The 22,504-nt window shown below is 40.7% G+C and overlaps 1 long non-coding RNA gene across 4 annotated transcripts in view; it reads right to left on the bottom strand.

The window, feature by feature from the left end:
* The window catches only part of LOC111166002 (uncharacterized), a 31,819-nt gene extending 11,023 nt beyond the window's left edge, over positions 1-20,796 (bottom strand). For 2 of the 4 annotated variants that reach the window (XR_016395213.1, XR_016395210.1), the window contains exons 1-3: positions 13,199-20,796; positions 9,885-11,457; positions 282-6,734 (exon numbers count right to left, since the gene is read on the bottom strand). This is a non-coding gene — a long non-coding RNA (uncharacterized LOC111166002). The remainder of the gene's footprint in view (positions 1-281; positions 6,735-9,884; positions 11,458-13,198) is intronic. The other 2 variants (XR_016395212.1, XR_016395211.1) reach the window with 2 other exon arrangements.
* Positions 20,797-22,504: the final 1,708 nt, after the last annotated feature.

Here is a 22,504-nt window from a genome sequence, read left to right on the forward strand (position 1 = left end):
TGCTTTATACATCACTTCTAATTTATTATTTTTCAAAATTTATTCAAGAACAGGAAAGAAATAACTTTGAAAAGAAAACAACTATAAACATAGTCCTGTAGCATCTCTTGTAAAGAGACTGGTCCTGCAGGAATGCCACTCTTTCCTCCTGTTCTGTGCCAGCCAACACCCTCATGAGCAGTTACGTAATATAAATGTATTCACTGGACAGGTTATTCACTGGACTGCCTTTTTAACAACTGTAGACGGTGGTAGTAATAAACGACCCATCAACCCATCACCTTCATCCTGCTTTTGTTGAGGTCTGGGGACACAGCAGTCAGCAAGACACAGTCTCTGCCTTCAAGAAGCTCATCTTAAGTCTTGAGGGTGCTTTTTTTTTCTGTTGAAGAAACCTAATTTCATCCAGAGTTATGGTTCACCCTGCATACATGGTGGGAGTGGGGGGGGGGAGTTGAACTTCAGCTCTGCGACAGGCATTTGCAAACTTTTAGCCACCCTGTAAGGTCAATTTTATTGTCTCCCTTTTATCTTAAAACAAACAAACAGGGCTTCCCTGGTGGCGCAGTGGCTGAGAGTCCGCCTGCCGATGCAGGGGACACGGGTTCGTGCCCCTCCGGGAGGATCCCACATGCCGCTGAGTGGCTGGGCCCGTGAGCCATGGCCGCTGAGCCTGCGCGTCCGGAGCCTGTGCTCCGCAACGGGAGAGCCTGCAACAGTGAGAGGCCCGCGTACCGCAAAAACAAACAAACAAACAAAAAAAAAACCCAAACCCAAAACAGAGGTAAAGCCTGCCTGTGGTCTCACAGCTCCTAAGTTGCAGGCAGCGCTAGAGCTGGGTACTGTGTGTTCCAAGCCTATGCCCTCTCTCACACCAAGCTCTAGATAATGGTACACATATTGCTTTGGGTTCTGCTGTTTCTCACTTAACATGTCAAAAGCATTTTTCTGTGTTTCTATAGTATTCATGATAATCTTTTAAACTGACTATATGATTTTTCTCCCCATGCTGATGTACTCTAATGTAAACCAGTCTGTAGAACATTAAATGTTTATTTCTAAAAGAAAAAACAGCTCTGGGAGGCCGGGGGTCAATAGAGATGCATCATTTAGGAAATTTCATCAAAATATTTTTCAATCTCATCTACAAAGCACCCACAGGGACTCATTCTTTTATTATCACTCCTTTGAAGAAGGCACAATATAATAAGATATAAGATTTATATCCAGGTTTCTGGAGTTCAGCATTTAATCTATCTGCCTCCAACTTGTCAATTACTGGTCTGATTAGCTCCTTCCAAAACGGTTACAGGAGAATGACTTGAACCACTACAAGTGGTCACAAGTGCAGGATTTCTTATAAAATAAAACATACATTTACCATTTGAGCCAGGAATCTACTCCTAAGCCTAACCTAGAAAAATGAAAACTACGTTCACACAAAAACCTAAATGTGAGTGTTTTTGGCAGCTTTGTTTATAAGTGCTAAAATATAGAAATAACCCAAATGTCCTTTAACTAGTGAATGGACACACAAACTCTAATACATCTGTACAATGGGTACTATTCATCAAAAGAAGGAACTATGACACATGAGACAACATGGATGAAGCTCACAGATGCATTATAGTAAGTAAAAGAAGCCAGGCTTCAGAAGGTAAATACTCTATGATTCCAGTTATATGACATTCGGGAAAAGGCAAAATTATAGAGGGAAGATCAGTGGTTGCCAGAGGCTAGGTGTGTGAGGAGGGGTTGATTACAAAGGGGCATGAGAGAACTTTCTGGAGTGAGGGAAATATTCTACATTTTGATTGTGGTGGTAGTTATCCTACTGCATGTATTAGTCCAAATTCACAGAACTTGGCACTAAAAGTGATGAGTTATTCTGCATGTAAATTACTCTTTAATAGAAAGAAAATTTTTTTTTACAGTCCAGGCTTTGGAATCAGACTGCACCTAAACTTGGTTCCTCAACATTTCAGCCATGTGAGCAGAGTTTGCATAACCTTTCTGTGTCTAATTTTCTTACCTTGTAAAACAGAGCTAATAACTGCAGACGGTTGTTGGGAAAATTAAATAAAATGATGTATGTAATTGTTTATCACAATGCTAGGCCACACAAGTGCTCAATACATGGTAGCTTTATTTTATCCCCCCCAGTAAAGAGCTAAGATGTTTCTAAATAGAGTTGTGTGGCTTTCTCTTTTAAATAGGAAATCAAAGTTTTATTAGAGGGACTTCCCTGGTGGTGCAGTGGTTAAGTATCTGCCTGCCAATGCAGGCGACATGGGTTCAAGCCCTGGTCTGGGAAGATCCCACATGCCACGGAGCCACTAAGCCCGTGCGCCACAACTACTGAGCCTCTGCTCCAGAGCCCACGAGCCACAACTACTGAGCCCATGAGCCACAACTACTGAGCCCACGTGCCACAACTACTGAAGCCCATGTGCCTAGAGCCCATGCTCCACAACAAGAGAAGCCACTGCAATGAGAAGCCCGTGTGCTGCAACGAAGAGTAACCCCCACTCACTGCAACTAGAGAAAGCCCGTGCGCAGCAATGAAGACCCAATGCAGCCATAAATTAAAAAAATAAATAATTTTTTTAAAAAAAGTTTTATTAGAGAGCTTTTTAGGAACGCTAGAGCCCCATTAAAAACAGGGCATCTCTTTTACTTCCTAAGCAAACTCTTATTCCCCCACAAAAATTATTTTCTATTCTTTCTCTAAAACATTGAGGATGGTCTCCAGAAGTCATTTATTCATCTTTCTTTAGAGAATAATGGTCATATCGGGTAAGTTTGAGTTCCTGAAAAATAAACTGAGGAATAAGTAGATAAGTAACCCTTTAGAACCTATCCACGGTATTAGTCCCTGAGATATCATTCATTCATTTATTCAACCAAAGAGAACATATATGCACCAAATATTGACTGTCCTAAATGCTGAAGATTCAGTAGTCACTCAAGCAGGCAAAAAGTTGCTGTGCACAAGAAGCTTTGGTTCTACATTTAATGAGCTTCACAGAGTAAGCTTCCTATGCATTACATCCACAGAGATCTGAAGGACAGCCCTCAAGGCCCCAGTCACTTGGAAATAATCATGGACCATCTCCCTGAACCACACACACCCTCCCATTCCGTCTCACAATGTGCATTACTCTTCATTTCCTCCCTCTTGGGACTTAGATCCCTTCAGATTATGCCTTATATCCTTCCTTTTTGTTTAATTTTTATTTTGAAATCATTATCAACTCACAGAAAATGACAAAAATAATACAGTGAGTCCTGTGTCCCCTTCATTCAGCTTCCTTCAATGGTAAAATCTTATGTAATATAGTACAATACCAAAGCCAGGAAGTTAAAATTGTACAATATCATTAACTAGACTACAGACCAGATTCAAATTTAAACCCACATTTAAAAAGTTCAAAAAAAAATTTTTTGAAGTATAGTTGATTGACAATATTGTGTTAGTTTCAGGTCTACAGCAAAGTGATTTGATTATACATATACATATATATGTAGATATCTATATATTTTGTTCTATTCTTTTCCATTATACTTTATTATAAGATATTGAAGGGACTTCCCAGGCGGTCCAGTGGTTAAGACTTTGCCTTCCAGTGCAGGGTGTGCAGGTTCAATCCCTGGTCAGGGAGCTAAGATCCCACATGTGTCAGGGCCAAAAAACCAAAACATAAAGCAGAAGCAATATTATAACAAATTCAATAAAGATTTTAAAAATAGTCCACATCAAAAAAAAAAAGATATTGAATATAGTTCCCTGTGCTATACAGTAAATCCTTGTTGTTTATCTATTTTATATGTAAACCCACACTTTTTGCCCATTGATTGAAATTGTCCTTAGCTCCCTAAACTTCCAGGCCCTTTCTAGGTAGAAAGGAGTTTTCCTTCTTTGGAAACGTAAAGCTAAAGCCCCTAAGACCCACCTGGAACATTTCAGAGACCCCTGATCAGGGAGATTCTACTCAAATGTTGCTGTCACAAACTCACCATCTCAAAGCCAGTTCTGCTGGGTCTCTGCCAAAACTTCCTGCCAGATTTCATTTGAAACCACAAGGACACTTATTTCCACCTTGCCTCAAATCCTATCCCCACATGTTACCATCTGAAACACACACTCTTTCTCATCTGTTTTTCCATACTCTCATCCTCAGATACCTCCGTGTTGTGTCATTTTCACCTGCCCACCTTTCCACTCCTTCCTTTCTCCAAATTTTTCAAGTATACTCTCTGAAATTCCTGTTTCATGGTAATTAAAATCCCTTACACGCACATACACACACATCCTAAACATGCCTTCACAGAATGATAACTTCACCTCCTTATCTTAAATAAGAGTAGACTTCTTGTGACTTCCCTGGTGGTCCAGTGGTAAAGAATCCACCTTCCAATGCAGGGGACTTGGTTTCGATCCCTGGTCGGAGAACTAAGATCCCACATGCTGTGGGGCAACTAATCCCAAGTGTCACAACTGCTGAGCCCGAGGGCCTCAACTAGAGAGGCTGTGTGCCACAAAATACAGAGCACATGCGTTCTGGAGCCTGCATGCCACAACTACAGCAGAGAAAAACCCGCACGCCACAACTAGAGAGAAGCTGGCGCACCACAACGTAGAGCCTATGTGCCACAACAAAAGATCCCACATGCTCAATGAAGATCCCATGCGTCACAACTAAGACACAACACAGCCATAAAAAATAAATAAATAAATAAATAAATAAATAAATTTTAAAAAGACGACTTCTTTACAAAGTCACCATCTCCCTAGAAAACCTTTAGTGGAAGATGTTAATTCTTCCCTGTTGCCCATCAGCAGAACCCAGACAAATAACAGTACCATCCACCAAGTGGAGGCCACAAGGCAGTATCAGTATTCTCACAGCTCCTCAATGCCTCTTCCAAACTCTTGTTCCTTCATCTTTGCATAAAGACCCCCATGGCATCTGTCTGTTCTGCCTTCTACCCTCCAGATTGCTGTCCCCTACCAGCCACTTGACATTTATCCTAGACCTTGGCATCTCACTCATAGCTCACTTTTCTATCCCACATCCTTCTATTATGTTGAAGAACACTGACACCTTTCAATGTCCAAGTGACTGACTTTTCCAAAACTCTAGCTTTCCAGTTTCTTGAACTTCTGAACTCCAGCTTCCTACACCCATGGCCACATCATAGACATGCTATAAGCCAGAATACTCCCTCCTGTGACACCCTGAACTCCAATACCCACTCTGATCTTTCTCCTGTATTTTGAAGTTTTTCACATCCATCGATGCCTTTAAATCTACCCGTACTGTTCTATGTCTCTTTCACGTCCCCCGTTACTCCATTTTCTCCTGATAACCCCATTTTCTCTCAACTTATCAGCTTCTTCCTAAACCCATTTACTTTCCTACTCAATGTGGGTGTCATGGTTAATGACTAGAATTCTTCACCAGCAACACAATTCCCAGGCACTCCCCTTCTTGCACTCCATGTTCCTGTTAAAGTCCCAACACTGCATCACAGCCAAAACCTGTGCTCTATTTTTCTATGGTTAGAATATTTAGCACTGCAAAGAAAATGTTCTGAACAATCCGGTTGGTGCCATTACAGAGTCATGATCTTCAATGCCATTCAACACATCTCTTTTCTTGTCCACTGTAATCTACTGCTCCCTCTCCCATTCTCTGCAACTGGGCCAAACCTTTATCATTCTGTGTAGTCTCCCTACCCACACTGTACACACTGTACATTCACCACTTGCACTTCAGATTGGTGCACACAAGTTTAAAAGAGTACTCTGATAGCAGTGAAGAGGATGTCTAGGCAGCCAGCCTCCGAGATGATCTGGGTGATCCTGCCTTCCGTTATAACTTTGTTAAATAAACATCTGTTAAGTGGAGCACAGAATGCTGGATGGTAAGCTGAAGTTCAACCACAGATGACAGAAGAAATTGAAATAGAAAAGTTTATTACTCACAGGTCCTAGAAGAAGTACAGGGCACACCTCAAGGGATCACACGGGAAGGTCAAGGCAGAGTGCAGACAGAAAGAGAGGGGCAGGACCTGCAGCACAGGTAAGCCCCACGGGAGTCTTATTAAGGGGGGCATAAAGTATACAGGTGCTGGAAGGCAAGGGAGACTTTGATCATGAGGGCTGTTAGGCAAGTCATGTCAGGAACTTACGTTTGCTTGTGACTCTGCAGGCTGCTATCTGGGATATGTGCTTGCATGAGGGGGCTAGTGTCAGTTTAAGGTCCCTGCAGGCCACTTGGCTAAACAAAATGGATGCTAAGGCAGCAACACCATGGAGTAGCTTGGCTCAACTCTTGACACCTTCTGCTATTCATGCACTTCTGTGGTCTCCTCTCTCCAACAGACTTTGCACGATCGACAGGGTATGGTGCAGATGAGTGCTGAGGCTAAGTCATAAAAGGGATTGCAGCCTCTGTCTTGGCATCTTGGATCATTTGCTGTGGTGGAAGCTAGGTTACCAGGCCATGAGGTGATTCAAGCCACTCTGTGAGGAGGGCTACCAAGCAGGACCCCCAAGGAGGAACTGAGGTCTTCCACCAGCAACTACAGCAATTTACAAACCATGCATGGGAGCCATCTTGGAAGTGGATCCTCCAGCCCTGGTCAAAGGTTCAGTCAACTGCAGCTCCAGCCAACGTCTTGACGACAACTTCACGACAGAACCACACAGCTGAGCTTTCCCTGAATTCCTGGTCCACAGGAACAGTGAGAGATAATATGTTTTTATTGTTGTTTTAAGTTACAAGTATAAGATAATTTGTTATGCAGACATAGATAACTAGTACAGATTTACAGAAACAAGACCAGAGGCAAGGAGACTGGTCAGGAGGTCATAAAACACTCAAGGCAAATGCTAACAAGGGCCCAAATTACAGCTGTGGGGTACAGATGGATAGGAGAGGAGGATCTGAGAAATATTCCGGAATAGGAATCTGCATGAAATTGAGTGGATGTGGGTGTTCTAGGAGCATATAATTATTCTCAGCTTTCTAGCTTTGGTGGCTAGATGCCAAAAATTAAAATAGAAAATGCAGGAGGAAGAGTGTGATTGGAGAGAAGGATGATGAACTCGGAATTGTGACTTTGAATTTGAGGTGCACTGGGGTTCTATGTGGATATGCCACTAACATCTCCACACTGCCCACTTCCGTGGTCTCTTTTCAGTCTGTTACTGGAGGGCTTTGCTGCACTTGACACGGTTAACTACTTATCTCCTCAAATTTTCTACTTTCTTGGCTTAAGACTCTTCTGGTTCTTCTCAAGCACTTACATTTTCTCCTCAATCTCTCTCATCACCTTCTTTGCTCATCCAAACATCAGTGTTCCACAGGATTCCACCTCCACCTACTACTCAATTTCTTCCAGATGCTCTGCTGTGGGTCCCCTGGAATCTAAGACTTACCTCCACAAAATCAGCAGAATGAAGCTTTAAAAACAAATAACCTGATTTATGGCTCTTTTTATGGCTACATATTCAAATTTCTAATTGACATAGTTGTATTCTGTACATCGGTTCTAACTTTCTGTTACTGTTTGTGACGTTATGATTTATGATAAGAAATATATATTTGGTTTTTGTCTGTGTTCCTGGCTCAGAGCTCCCCAAACCCTTGTGATTTCCTAAGTAATTAGAGCAACAAGGGCACATTTTGTTATAATATTTGGTTTTGTCCTCAATTCCTGAAATAGCTCCAGAGTGATAAAGGTGAAACAGGTGTTTTTGCTGTTGTTATTCATAAGAAGTCCTTTTCAATCATATCTGAGTTTATGTTAATGAGGAGACTTTTGAAAAGCCCCTAAGGATGGGGGCTGGTTGTCAGGGGAACACCAACCAACGGTCTGATTAGAGGGTTGGAACTGTCAGCCCCACCTCCCCACCTCCAGGGAAAAGAAAGGGGTTAGAGTTTGAATCAGTCACCAATGGCCAATGATTCAATCAATTATGCTTACATAATGAATCCTCCATAAAAATCCCTGAACTGCAGGTTCAAAGAGCTTCCAGGTTGGTGAATATGTGGAGATGCTGGAACAATAGTGTGCCCAGAGAGGGCATGGAAGCTCTGCACTCCATCCCACATACCTTGCCCTATGTATTTTTTCCATCTGGCCGTTCCTGAGTATTATCCTTTTATAATAAATAAGTAATCTAGTGAGTAAAGTGTTTTCCTGAGTTCTGTGAGCCTCTCTAGCAAATTAATCAAACCCTAGGAAAGGGTCATGGGAACCTCCAATTGAGAGCTGATTAGTCAGAAACACAGGTAACAACCTGGACTTGCAACGGGTGGGAGTGGAGGGGGTCTTCCAGTCTTATGGGACTGAGCCCTTAATCTGTAGGATCTGTGAGATCTGACACTATCTCTAGGTATATAGCGTCAGAATTGAGTTAAATTATAGAATACCAAGCTGGTGTCTGTAAAACCTGAGAATTACTTGGTGTGGGGAACACTCCCACACATTTGCAGTACATAGTTCTGTGAGCATAATGAAGGAAAACAGGAGAGTTTTTCTTAAACACTGTTGTAATTCTATATGTGAACTTTTGCAAATACATGTCATGCCCTTCTGGACACATTGTAGAATTGAACTTCCATGTCTCTTTATCCTTTAAACTAAAGTAAAGTATGGTCATTTTTCTACCCTTGGCCAATGAAATGTGAAGAGAAATGACAGGTGTAGCTTCTTCAGGAAAGTATTAAGAACAATCATTTACCAAGTTCCCTTTCTTTTACTTTGGTTCTAGTCCCTGGATTACCATAGGGAGCAGAACTCTCTGCTGATGTGCATTAGACATGAATATGGGGGAGAAATAAATGTTCACTATGTAGAGTCGTTAATTTTTTTTTCTTGTTATCATATTACTAAGCCCACCCTGATGCAACTGCAACAAAATTCCAGAGAGTGTAAGAGTATGTCTCCTCTAGTTCTGAGGCCCCTTGTGTCTAATAAGTAATATCTGAAAGTTAACAATCTCAAACACTTAAGTTGACTGAACACTGCTGATGTATCTACTTCCCAGTGTCTTACATATCAGCCTCAGAAGAGGAAGCTGCAGACTTCGTCTTCCTGTTGTCACATTCAATGAAGGCGAGATCATTCATCAGTTTAAAATTATTTCAATTTCAATTATAATACTTAAGCCAAATATACAGGATACTTGAAACCTCTTTTGAATATCCTTTGGGCTATCAATAGGACATAAAGTCTTCAAGACACCACCTAAATGTACAAGATTGCTTGAAGGATAAAGGAAACATTTGGTTCCTTGGTGGTGGTAGGAGTAGGTATAAGAAAAGTTATAAGAAAATAATTTTAATATTTTTATTCATTATCTCTCTATATTTATTAAATATCATCCTTTTATGATAAGTTGCTGTTGTCAATTTTTTATTATTCAAGGTAACTTTGGACAATACTAGTCCTGAAAATCTTGTAGAATGCTAGTAATTCATGTTAAAATGGGTTTTTCTAAGAGTTTCCTTCCAATATTACATGTATATTATGTTAAATAAAAGCCCTATAAGATCAGTCTCAATCTGTATCATTACAACACTTCACCTTTTGACCTATTGCCATATAAGGAAATTATGTTTGTGGCCAAAATGGGAAATACTGGAACACTCAAGTGAATAAAACCTTCTTCAGTTACTGATGAGATCTTCAGTATGTCCATATAATTTCTCAAATAGCTACATTAGGTACATTTTTCTAGCAATATTAAGGGGCACATTACATAGAATTTTTAAGCATTTTGAAGAATATATGTGTCTTAGTCATCTCAGGCTACTATAACAAAATAGTACAGACTGGGTGGCTTAAAAACAACAGATTTTATTTCTCACAGTTCTGGAGGCTGGGAAGGCCAAGGTCAGTGTACTGGCATGGTCAGATTCTATGAAGAGCTCTCTTCCTGGCTTGTAGACATCCACCTTCTAGCTATGCTCATATGGCCTTTCTTCTGTACTTGTGAGTGGAGGGAGAGAGAGAGAGAGAGAGAGAGCTCTGTATTCCTCTTCTTATAAGGGCACTAATCCCATCATGAAGGTCCCACACTCATGACCTCATCTAAACCTAATTACCTCCTAAAAACCCCAACTCCGAATATTATCACATTTGGGGGTTTAGGTCTTCAACATATGAACTTCAGGGGAGGGCAAACATTCATCTCATAACAATATTATATAACATCCTTTTGAACAATCATAACATAAGCATTGTTAAGTAAAGAATTTAATATGTAGATACTGAGGTAAAAAAATACTTGGTCTTAAGGAAAAAGACCTTTTTGTCTGAATTATTAGATTGTTTAAGACAGAACATATTGGCCAGGTAATTGGCCAGCTCTACACCACACTCTTAAATGTGTAAGATAATTTAAAAAAAAGGGCCTGGACAAGAAAGTTTCCAGATACCAAGAGACTAGATCCGATAAGCTAAGTATGAGGGTACAGGATCAGGACAATTTGATCATGTACACGTATTCATCCCTTGTGTCTTTTTTCATTACACAATTAGAGAAATGCTGCCTTAAAAAGTAATGCATAATATAAAAGATTCCATTAGGCAGCATGGTGGGACAATTGGTTTTAATCCAAATAATGCATGTGGTTACTTATTATTATAAACGGATCTTTGGGGTCCTGGCAATTTAGTATAATACACTTGATATTCGGCACATATACAAACTCCTTGATAGTAAGCAAATCACCTGTTCTATAAACAGTGAACAAGATTCTAATCTACTTGTGATCCTAGGCAAGTGAATAGACTGTTACGGTGCAGCTGCTAAGTGTTTGAGTAGACAAATGTGGGGAGCTACGGACATGTTCAGGGGATGCCTGACCCTGTCTAGGAGTTTTAAGGAAGTCTTCTTGGAGGGAGGGCCGTTCATCTGAGTAGGCACTAGTCATGTAAAGGTTGGTTAATTTTATGCATCAGCTTGTCTGGGCTAAGGGATACCCAGATAGCTGTCAACACATTATTTCTGGGTGTGTCTGTGAAGATGTTTCCAGAAGAGATTAAAGTTTGAATTAGTAAACTGAGTAAAGCTTACTGTCATCAGTGTGGGTTGGCATCATCCAATCTGTTGAGGGTCTGAATAGAACAAAAAGGCAGAGGAGGGGCAAATGTGCTCTCTTTGCTTGAGCTGGGACAAACATCTCCTCCTGCCCTCAGACATTGGAGCTCTTGGGCCTTTAGACTGGGACTGGGACTTACACCATTGATTCCCCTAGTTCTCAGGCCTTCAGGCTTGGACTGGACCTACACCACCATCTTTCTTGGGCTTCCAGCTTGCGGATGGCAGATCGCAGGCTTTTTCAGTCTTCATAATAGCATGAGCCAATCTCTCATAATAAGTCACTTTCTATATATCTCTACATATCCTTTTGGTTCTGTTTCTCTGGGGAACACTGACTAATACAGAGAGAGAGAAAAAGGAGAGAATGTTAGATTTGCTAATAAATAAATGAATAAATAAGGGAAATAAGGGAAAGGGGATTATGAAGTGGAGGGAAGGGGGGGATGTTTGTGGAACAGTGAGAAAGGAAGTGAGATTGGAGCACAGTAATGAAAGAAGAAAGAAACAGCAGAAGAATCAAAGAGGTAATGGAAGAAGGAAACAGGCCAGGTGAGATCTTGTGGGTCACATCTTAAGTAAGGTGGGAATGCTGGGAGACTTTGAACAGAGGAGTGGTAAGATCTATCAAAATTTATTCTGACTGATATTTAGAGAATGGAATAGGGGAAAGAACGGAAGCAGAGTTGGTCCTAGATAGTGGGGGTGATGAAAACAATTAAATTCTATCTACATCGCAAACGTAGAACTGACAGGGTTGTTGACAGACCAAATATGGGAAAGAGGCAAGGATGATGCCAAGGATTTGGCCTGAACAATGGAAGGATGGAGTTGTTATTAATGAGGAGAGGGAAGGGCACTGGAGAAGCAGGTTGAATGGGGACATCAGGAGCTCAGTTTTGGATGGTTAAGTTGGGAATGATTATAAAACATCCACGTAGGAAAGCTGCTAGTGGTTGGATGAATGAGTTTATATTTCACTGGAGATTCTTGGCTAGAAATATAAATTTGGTAGTCGACTCAGCAAATAGGTAGCCTTAAAGCCCTGGAATTAGGTAGGATCACTTACGGTGATCATAAATATTAATGTGCAAATGGATTACTAGGGATTTTGCTAACATACAGATTCTGATTCAGCAAGTCTGGGGGTGTGGGTGTGGGGCATTTCTAACACTCTACCAAGTCAAGTTGCTGGTTCCCAACACTGAGTAGGAAGGACATAAGGGGTGAAGAAAAGAGATATGTGCTCTGAATGCTGGGTCTCTCCAATATTTAGAGGTTGGGGCAAAGGAGACTGAGGAGAAACAGCCAGAAGGTAAGTTAAAAACTAGGTATGAAAAAAATAAAAATTAAACATATTTAAAAATTAAAATAAAGAAAAAATAAAGAAAATTAATACAAACTAGGTATTTCTGTGGTCCTGGAAGAAAGAGGAAGTGATCAACTCCTCCAATGCTTCTGACAGGTCACATAAGACGAGGACTGAGAGCTGACCATTGGAATTAGAAGTGCCTAAGTCACTGGTGACTTGGCAAGAGCAGCTGCAGTGGAGTGGCAGGGGCCACACTTGATTAGAATGGACTCAAGGGAGAACGGGAGAAGAGATACTGGAGATGGATGATATGATGGTCAACTCTTTCAAAGAACTTAATGCTAAAGGGAAGGAGAGAAATGGGGGTATCACTGAAGGAGGAAAAAGCTCAAAATCAGATTTTTAAAGGTGGGAGAGAAAGTTCAATGTTTGCATGCTAACGGGGATGATCAGTAGAAAGAGAAAAATCAAGGATGCTGAGAGGGGAGAATGCTACGGCAATGATCTTGAGTGGGCAAGAGGGGATGGATTGTAGTGCTTGGGAGGAGGGCGTGGTTTAGCCAAGGGCACAGCAGTCCACCCGTGGTTACAGGAAGAATACAGAATGTTACACAGACTTCTAGACGGGGTGGTGAGAAGATGGGGAGGTGATGGGAGCTATCTCCTCTGATTGCATCTTTTTCCTTTTGTCATTGAAATAGAAGCATGATCGTTAGCTAAGAGTAAGAATGGGAGGTTTGAGACTGAAGAGAGTATGAACTCCTCACCTTAGAGAGTGAAAAGATGATTAGATCAGAGAAATACTGTGTGATTACTGGGCAGCGTTAAGTGCTCACTTGAGATCAACAGTCAGGAATCTAACGTGAAGCCAGTCAACGCTGTTGCCGTTCCTCTCCAACCACATCCAGCCCTGTAGGTCAAAGCCCAAAGCTAGATGAGCAGGACTATGGTTTAGCTACAATAAATCAATTTTTTAAAACTCTTCTAGTCTCATGTGAGTGAGTGCTGGAAGTGGCATCACAATAGTAACAATAACAATAATAGTAACAATTATAGAACTCTTAATATGTGTCAAGCACTGGGTTAAGGTCTCTGCTCTCATTTAATCTTCACCAGAAAAAACAAACAAACAAACAAAAAAGACCACAGACTATCAATACTATTATTACTACCATTTCACAGATGAAACAGAGGCTAAGGTGGGTAAATAATGCCCAAGTTCAGACATCTAGTAATAGAAATAACTAAGAGTTGAACGCAGGGTTATTGATCAGCTCAGAGTCTAGCACGGAAATACATTAGAAACAGGGTGAGTCCTAGGTGAGTCATGCTACTTCGAGGGCATGCTCAGGTAGCCCAGGGAACACAGATGTGAGTTGCTTTTATTTTATTTTATTAATTAATTTTTTGAAGTGTAGTTAATTTACAATACATATATTCTTTTTTAGATTATTTTCTATTATAGGTTATTATAAGATACTGAGTATAGCTCCCTGTGCTATAGAGTAGGTCCTTGTTGTTTACCTATTTTATATATAGTAGTGGGTATACATTAATCCCAAACTCCTAATTTATCTCGCCTCCCCCCACCATACACACTATCCCCTTTGGTAACCATAAGTGTGTTTTCTATGTCTGTGAGTCTATTTCTGTTTTGCATCTGCTTCATATGTATGAGAGCTGCTTTTATTTAAAATATATATATTTTTAAACAAAAATAGGTGGGCACAAACATTTTATAATAATAGAAGTACACATTTCCATCTGTGTGAATATATTAATCATTTGTGCCCTAGTTAAATGGCTGCTACCAGAAATATGACAGGAGTGATGCTTCCCCCTACCTTGAGCATGGCTCAGAATGACAATGATTCTCGTTCAGTGACATCATGAGTCCGTGACCATGGCCATCCATGCAGGCTTCCCACAATTTCCCTCCTCAAAGGCGTTTTAGGGGAGCAACAAATTCCAGGACTTTGAGTATGTGTCTTTATCCTGATATAACCCCCAAAGCTTTGGATATTAGAGCCCATAATGGGAAAGTAAGTGACAAGAGGTTTTAGTATGCTGGCTTTTTTTAAGTATCCCTAATGTAAAGGGTTGGAAGGCCTTCTCTTGACTCTCTCTTATCCTCTTATGGTTTGAAGTGGCTCTTATGGAAAAGCAATCCACACTCTGATTCTGTGATGCCTCTTTTGGAAGAATGGCTAATGACTTCTAACACAAAAGCCTGGACAGGAATCCGTATGCTCTATGTAGGCCTCCTATGTGCCAGACTGGTCTGGCCAGTGTACAGATGTGTCTCATTTAGTCTGCACCCAATCCTGTGAAGAAGCTTTTTTGAGCCTGAGTAAATTACCCAGGGTCTCTCAGCTAGAAAGAGATGAAGTTAGGATTCTAACCCACCTCTCAAGGAATAAATCCTTTAGCTAGTTTACAAAAAGAATTCTGCTTCTTTTAGCTTATTTCATTTTATTCTATTCTATTTTATTTTTTGGTCTAGCAGAATCTCTTTTCAAAGGTTTAGAAATGACTCTGTCAACACAATTCAAAAATGTGCTTCAAAGCTTCTTGATTCGTTTTGTTTTCCTAAATCAGAAAATGAAACTTTATTAACAGGTGAGTTGTCTCCTAGGTACTTCGTGGATTAAAAATGAAGGCAAGAATAATAATAATGGATTCTTCCGGCACTTGGTAGAACACCTCTACAAATAGGTAATGGCAAATCCCCAGGTTTTCCAGGCAATGTGGAGTTGCCAGATGAGGCCCTCCACTCTTTAAAGATACAAATGATCCAACCAGGCAGCAGGAAAATTAATAAATGCCTTTTGGGATAACTGGGAGCTGCTCCATCCACATGATTGAGGGGTGACCTAAGTCTAGCTCTCCAGCCCTCTCCCATAATGCACTGCTGAGACTAGGAGTTCCCTAATTGTTTTACGAAGCAAGTTCCTGTCACAGAGCAAGCTTCTTCAGACACACAGCAATGTAATAATGCTTCAGCTAGGATGCCACATGCAGGGCACCACACAAATGTAAAAGTGCACGCTTCCCCTGGGAAAGGAAAAGAGGCCACAATGCCATAAAGAATGTGAAGTATGTTCTGAGGATCAAAGGATTCCAAGTCCTTTCCTTTCGTCCGAGGCTGCTTTCCTGGAGCAAGTCTTTCATGATCTACTAGTGTGCACATTCCTGTGAGCCTAGGACCACTCGCTGGTCAGGCAGCACCTGCAGCCTCTGCTGGCAGCAAGTGAGTCCTCGACAAGCTCTTGTTCATCTCTGAGTCAAGCCTTCGGCACTGTCCAGGTGCCAAGAGCATCAAGTCTCCACAGCGGGGGAAATCATCCCCATTAGGATAACAAGATTAACTAGGAAGACAGGTGAGGTCACCTGTGACTTTGTGCCAACCTGGCAACCCAGGCTGGTGCTCGTGAGATTAAAATGCCCTGCCTAGCAACAGCTCTGATGTTGTGTCAAACTGGCTGGAGCTGCTTGCTTAACTATTTTTCAGCCTCAAACAGGAAGTCCTCAGTGGCTCAGTTCAGAAAGAACGCTAAGGTAAGATTAGAGAGAAAGGTCATCAGTTCCCGAACTTCTCTTCAGGGGGTCAAAGAGCTGAATTCATACAATATTAAGAAAACCCTTTGGGAAGTCACAGAAGAGCAGAATAAACAAACGGGTGAGCCAGAGGAGATCTTTCCGTTGCTGGTGTGTTTCAGTGTAACTGAAAAAAATGGAGCCATCTCACCAGATGCTGAAAACTAAAGACTGGTCCGCATGAGTCCACAGCTCTGAAATTTGCACAGTGGCCAGTTTGTCATTTAGTTTGAGCATCCTCTCTTCCTGGGAGTTTCTGTGTCTGCCCTGCTGACCTCCATCAGAGCCTTTTGAGAGAAAAACTCTCCTAGCACACCTGCTCCTGGGCTCCTAGATGATCCCTCGGTCTGATCCTCCCTGGCAAACCCAAGGGACTGAGGGAGCTTGTCAGCTCATTTTGTTTCCACAATAGGACAGCTTCCTCATGAAAATATACTGAGGACCCCAGCCCATTGTTTAGGATGCCAACTCGTTATTCTTCAGGATTGTGGGCGTCCTTATAAATGGTGCCTTTCATCAGAGAAGGGTGACGAGTGGGGTGAGGAACCAAGTGGTGGGTGAAATCTTTAAAAAATGGACAAGTAATTCCATTAAAGAAATCAGGGCAAAGGTCCTAAAACAGAGCACCTTCCACCAAGCACAGCAATGTCATGTGCAGACTGGAGCTGGGACCACAGAAGCCCTCAGGAATGGGGCCGCTGCTCTGCCCTTTCCACCTGCACATCCCCTCCATTTTCCTCACTGCAGCTGCCTCCTGGGCTTCCTAAGAAGCAGACCAATGCTTACAGAGATTGTGTAAACTCGGTTAAGAATGGCCTTACCTGGGTTTCCTCCCAGCTCTGCCTCTTACCAGCTGTGTGACCTTAGGAAAGTCATCACATCCAAATCTTGGTTCCCTCGTTTTATAATCAAGATGGTGATGTTACCCACCTGATAGGATTCTCACATAGTGCTTGGCACACGGAAGCATTTCATAAGTGTTAGCTACTATTTTTGTTGTTGTAATTGTTGTTACTACTTGCAGTTACTTCTTCCCTCTCATGCTAGCTTGCCTGTGGCTTTGGCTTCCCATGCACAACTGCAACCCACTTCCTCAGTGACCTTTCATTCTGGTTTCCCCAGAGAACCATCTTGGTCTTGCTATATGCAGTATCCCCAATCGCGGTGCCGTTGGCGCCCGCTACTGTTCCATCAGCTATAGCCAGAGATCGTGGCTACACTGTAGATGTGTAGTCACCTAATCCTCCAGCTTCAGAAGGGTTTTGGGGAGGGATGATCCTAAGGAAGTGTACTTTGAAAGAGACACACCCCATAACCTACCTACTACATTCTTTCAGGAACTTTAAACAAAGCTATTTTCAACATTCCACTTTCCTATTAGGAGCCCAGTGTATTGTTAATGCTATCAGTAAACACGTTTAATTTTGAGGGTCTCATGTATCTTTTTTGGTGTTACGGTGGAATCTCAGAGGTTGATGCTGGGCCCAAAATATCTGTCAGACCTGAGGATGCATTCTCTTCCTTCTTAAAATCTACACGGTCCAAATCAACGAGCCTGTTTCTGCTGGACACTTACATGCTATCATCATGTGATTGGTGTCAGACTCATCCCAAAGCACCGTTTCTTTCCTTTGTAATGCTAGGGGGAAAATAATAGCTTTCATTAATCTACAGTTCTAAGTTCAACATCCTCCATCTTCACACTGGTTTCTAATATCAGTCAGTACCGGGCTGCTCCCACCTTTTTGGCTCATTGATCATGAAGGTTGCTCTAACTGAGTATTAGACTCAAGAACCTAACCACACATTTTTCCTCCATTCCCCATGTGATTTAAATGGTCTGTCCGGACACTCTGAGACTGTAGTCACCATGCTGTTCTTTGCCATCTATGCTACTCTTGACTTCACGGCCATGGCTGACCAACACCTGAACCTGGGATCATGAAAACTTAGAACGTTTGAGTTGATTCCCATCAGATTCACAACTACAGAGACGGTTAAAAGAATAGATACCCTTCAGTAGACAGTTGGTTTGGAATGGGACCCAGACATTTTTTTTTCAATATATTAATATTCGGGAGACTTAAAAAATATTTTTAAATTTTAAAATTAAGATAATTTGCATACAGTGAAATTCATCCTTTTTACTGTACAATTCTCAGATTTTGACAAATGTATTCAGGCATGCAACTACCATTATAATCAAGATATAGAAAAATTCTATCACCCCAAAAAGTCCCCGCATACTTCATAGCAGTCATCTCATTCTAAAACAGTCTTTAGGTGACTGTGATGGACAGTCATGCTTGGGAATCACTGATATGACCCAAAACCTTTTACAAATGGAAAAGTTATATGGTTCCTGCTTGACAGCCAAGACTTGGATTTAGGTTACCTTTCCTCTTTTTATCTTATCCCAACATACAACACTTATTCTAAAGTTTTTTCTTTGTGCAAGGTGGTTCCTCTAAGTAAAAACAAGCCTATGAAATAAACAATAAATTAACCATAAACTAAAGCAAATAAACCCCCAATTAAAAGAGAACAAAATTTTTATAAAACTGCAATACATAATCCAGAGAATCCTTAAATTAGTCTGAATATACTCAGAAGAAATAGCAAGGTAGGAAGGATTAATTGTACCGGATTCCCATCACAAAATGCTACTCTTTTCTTTTCTCTTTTTTCTTTTTGCAAACACTCTATGTGTCTAACCCAGGGCTAAAATACACCCTTGGTGAATCACCTCTAAGCAATACCCAGTAACTTAACCTCCTTCCTCTCTTACTTTCCCTCTGATCTGGACAATGGAAAGAAACAGACTTGGAGGAAGCACACGCCATAAATATCTCAGGGTGACTGGCAGATAGACCCAATCCAATTATGGCCTTATGATTAGCCTATAAATAAAGTAGCTTTGCCTTTAGATGCACCTCCCAAAGATAGAAGCCATTTTGCTTTGAGAAGCAAACAGCCCCACCCAGGGGATGGGCCAAGAAAGGCAAAGGAATTGTGAAGTCCTACACGCTTTTAAGAGAAAAAGCTCTGGAGCTCCACGGGGATGTGCCCACAGGGGCAGCACTGCGTGTGAGATAGATCCATGCTGGGGGTAACGAGCATTTGCTGCTTTGCTCTGCATATGCCAGGAGCCGAAGTCAAGAATCATTTCCAACCCTAGGCATGTGCTCCAGACCAAGCAATGAGCACCAGTCATCCCTAAGGACACAGGATGACCCTTTCATGACATCTAAATACACTTTCCACCCAGAGATGTGTTTTTCATCTTCCTCCTTGGCTCTGTGCCAGAAATGATGCCCTCCGAGGGGCACTCAATCCCCTAAGGTCTTTAGGAGTTCACAGATCCCCAGCCTTGAATCTTAAGCAGTCTCCTTACTTTTCTTTCTTTGGTTTATTATCTAACGTATTGCTCAAGGTGATCTGATAAAGCTTTGGTTAGAGCCCTTTCTCCAACCTTGAATGAACACAGAGCAGTAATCATTGAAAGATTAACTTCCCAACGACTAGCCTGGCTCTCTCTGAGTTGTAGAGCCTGGAGATGAAGTACCCGGATGCTGGCACAAAACCACCAGGGTTTGAATCCTAACTCTACTATTTGTCTACCACGTTAGTGGGCAAGTTAGTTAATATCCTTTGGGTCTCAGTTTCCTCATCTGAAAACTGGGTGCAATAATGTTACCTACCTCAAGAGGGTGAAAATAGAAGTACTTAGCCCTGTGCTATCATCTTAGGGAAACTTGGAATAGTCTAGCCCATCCTGACTTCTTTAGGCAATACTGTATCTAAACTAGCTCTTGCTGGGGACAGGCAACTGAGAACCAGCAGTTACCAAAAAATTATGACTGATATTAAATATTTAACTTAAAAATAGTCTTTGCAATGCTTCACCAAACTATTTTAAAATATACAGAAATGAGCAATTCCCCTGGAATGTTAAAGAAAGTCAGTGGCTAAAAAGAATGTTCTTCTGAAGGCCCATATGTTTTTGCCATTATTCAACCTATGAGGCCACGTCACATTCCCAACATTCTGAAGAAACCACAGGTAAATTTTAGTGTCTGAATTTTTTAAAAGGCCATTCTTATTTATTGTCCCTACTCCCATTAACTGTGTCACACAAAACAAATGTGTTTTCCATGTGTGCTTGTGAGGCGTGCACGTGTGAGAATTAGCGTTTGTGCTATTTTTAATTTCCCTGTAATTTCTCAGTTTTCTATATCTCAGGAATGCTGACAAAAAGGTACCTGTGTGGAATAAAAAGCAGAATTTCCCTACGTTCAGGCTCTGCTCCTTCTTCAACGTTGGTTTGAGAAGAGGAGGATCAGTTATGCTCTCAGAGGCTGACATTTCTTGGCGAGCGTGTTTCCAGAAGCATGGTGTGAGGTGGCTGCTACATGAACCCCAAGTTCCCTTCCTCCCCTGAGATTTCTTCTGTTGTGTCTCACATGCCAGTAGCACACACAGATGCATGAAAACATTCAGAAGTGTCTGACAATGGAAAAGACACAGCTCCGGAGTAAAAAGGAGCTGAGTTTGAATATCCCAACTGCCACCTACTAGTTGTAGGACGCTGACTAAGAGACTTAGGAACTTTAAGCCTGTTTTACCATCTGTCAAATAGTTTGCAGGACTGTCATAAGAATTAAATAGCAAATGTAAAGTATTAGCTCATAATAAGTGCTTGAAAAATGGAAGTGTTTATAGTTATGAAACTCCAACTCAATCTGTTAGCATCAATCATCACTGAATAGGTATCAAGGTTTTTAACTGAGTGAAAAAACAAGCTCTGTTTAATTAGGTTTTGCTCTCACACAGTGGCATGGCTAGAAGCAAATAGCTCCCAAGTCAGACCCTCCGTAAAGAGCTGTTGTCTGAGGCCAAGATTGCAACATATGAACAGACAGTAGCAAAACACAGCATATTAAAAGTTAATATTCAAATGTATATTTATAATTCTACTGTAAAATAAGATTCCTTTCAGGGAGAGAGGTAACAATTTATTAACTAGACTGAGATGACTTTTTGAAAAATCATCATTGCCTCTTAAAGGATTAGCTGCTTGGCTTTTTCCATTTTCACCTGACTTGTTCTCTGTATGTGATCAGATGACAAGCTAGCCGGAGCTAGTTTTCTAAGAGCTAGTAGAACTCCACACATAAGCATGGAAAAGTTAATTAATCATAATAGTTGTTCAGAACATTGTGTATAGACCAAATGAAAGGACTTATTTTCTTAGTCCAATGCCAAGACCTATGTGTTTATAGTTAACTTGGTGGCTGGCACACTTGTATATTTCCAATACAAATACTCTCTGAACTCCTTTAACTTGCCCAAGAAATACAGAAATTCCAAGACAAAGAAATGAACTAGTATTGTGTTTAAATGCACAGCTATCCCAGCTGATAAATGGATATAAGACCAATACATTTTCAGGTGAAAAAACAAGTTTAAAACTATTACTAATGAATCTTGAACACGTATCCAAAATTATACTTCCATATGTTTTGTTTAATCAATTTTATCTGAAGAAAAGTACAACATTCATGTTATAGAAGAATGAGAAATTTCCTTGGAAGAGAAATTTTATCTATGATCAACCACAGAATATTTCTGGCACATTACTGAGCTTTGCAAAGAGCTATAAATAACTAATTTGACACATGTGGGATTGTCTAACATTTTTAAAATTGAGCTATAGTTGATTTAAAATATTGTGTTAGCTTCAGGTGTACAGCAAAGTGATTCAATTATACATACATATATATATCTATTTTTTTTCAGATTCTTTTTCTTATGGGTTATTACAAAATATTGAGTATAGTTTGCTATACTGCAGGTCCTTGTTGGTTATCTGTTTTACATATAGTAGTGTGTATATGTTACTCCCAAACTCCTAATTTATCCCTCCCCCTCCCCACCTTTCCACTTTGGTAACCATAAGTTTGTGCTCTATGTCTGTGGGTCTATTTCTGTTTTCTATATAAGTTCATTTGTATCATTTTTTTTTTTAGATTCCACATATAAACGATATCATATGACGTTTGTCTTTGTCTGACTTACTTCACTTAGTATGATAATCTCTAGGTCCATCCATGTTGCTTCAAATGGCATTATTTCATTCTTTTTTATGGCTCAGTAATATTTCATTGTATATATGTACCACATCTTCTTTATCCATTCATCTGTCGATAGACATTAGGTTCCTTCCATGTCTTGGCTATTGTAAATAGTGCTGCAATGAACATCGGGGTGTTGTATCTTTTCAAATTATGGTTTTCTCTGGATGTATGACCAGGAATGGGATAAAAACTTAAAAATCTAAAAATAGAACTATCATATGTGATCCTGTAATCCCACTCTGGAGCATATATCCAGAGAAAACTATAATTCAAAAAGGGATTGTCTAACTTTTGACACAGATATTTCTTATGTCAAATGAAAGACACACAGTCATTTTA

This window comes from Delphinapterus leucas, chromosome 12, assembly GCF_059928025.1.
Source record: "Delphinapterus leucas isolate spDelLeu-1000000601 "Yukka" chromosome 12, BTC_Dleu_Yukka2, whole genome shotgun sequence".
NCBI lineage: Eukaryota > Metazoa > Chordata > Mammalia > Artiodactyla > Monodontidae > Delphinapterus > Delphinapterus leucas.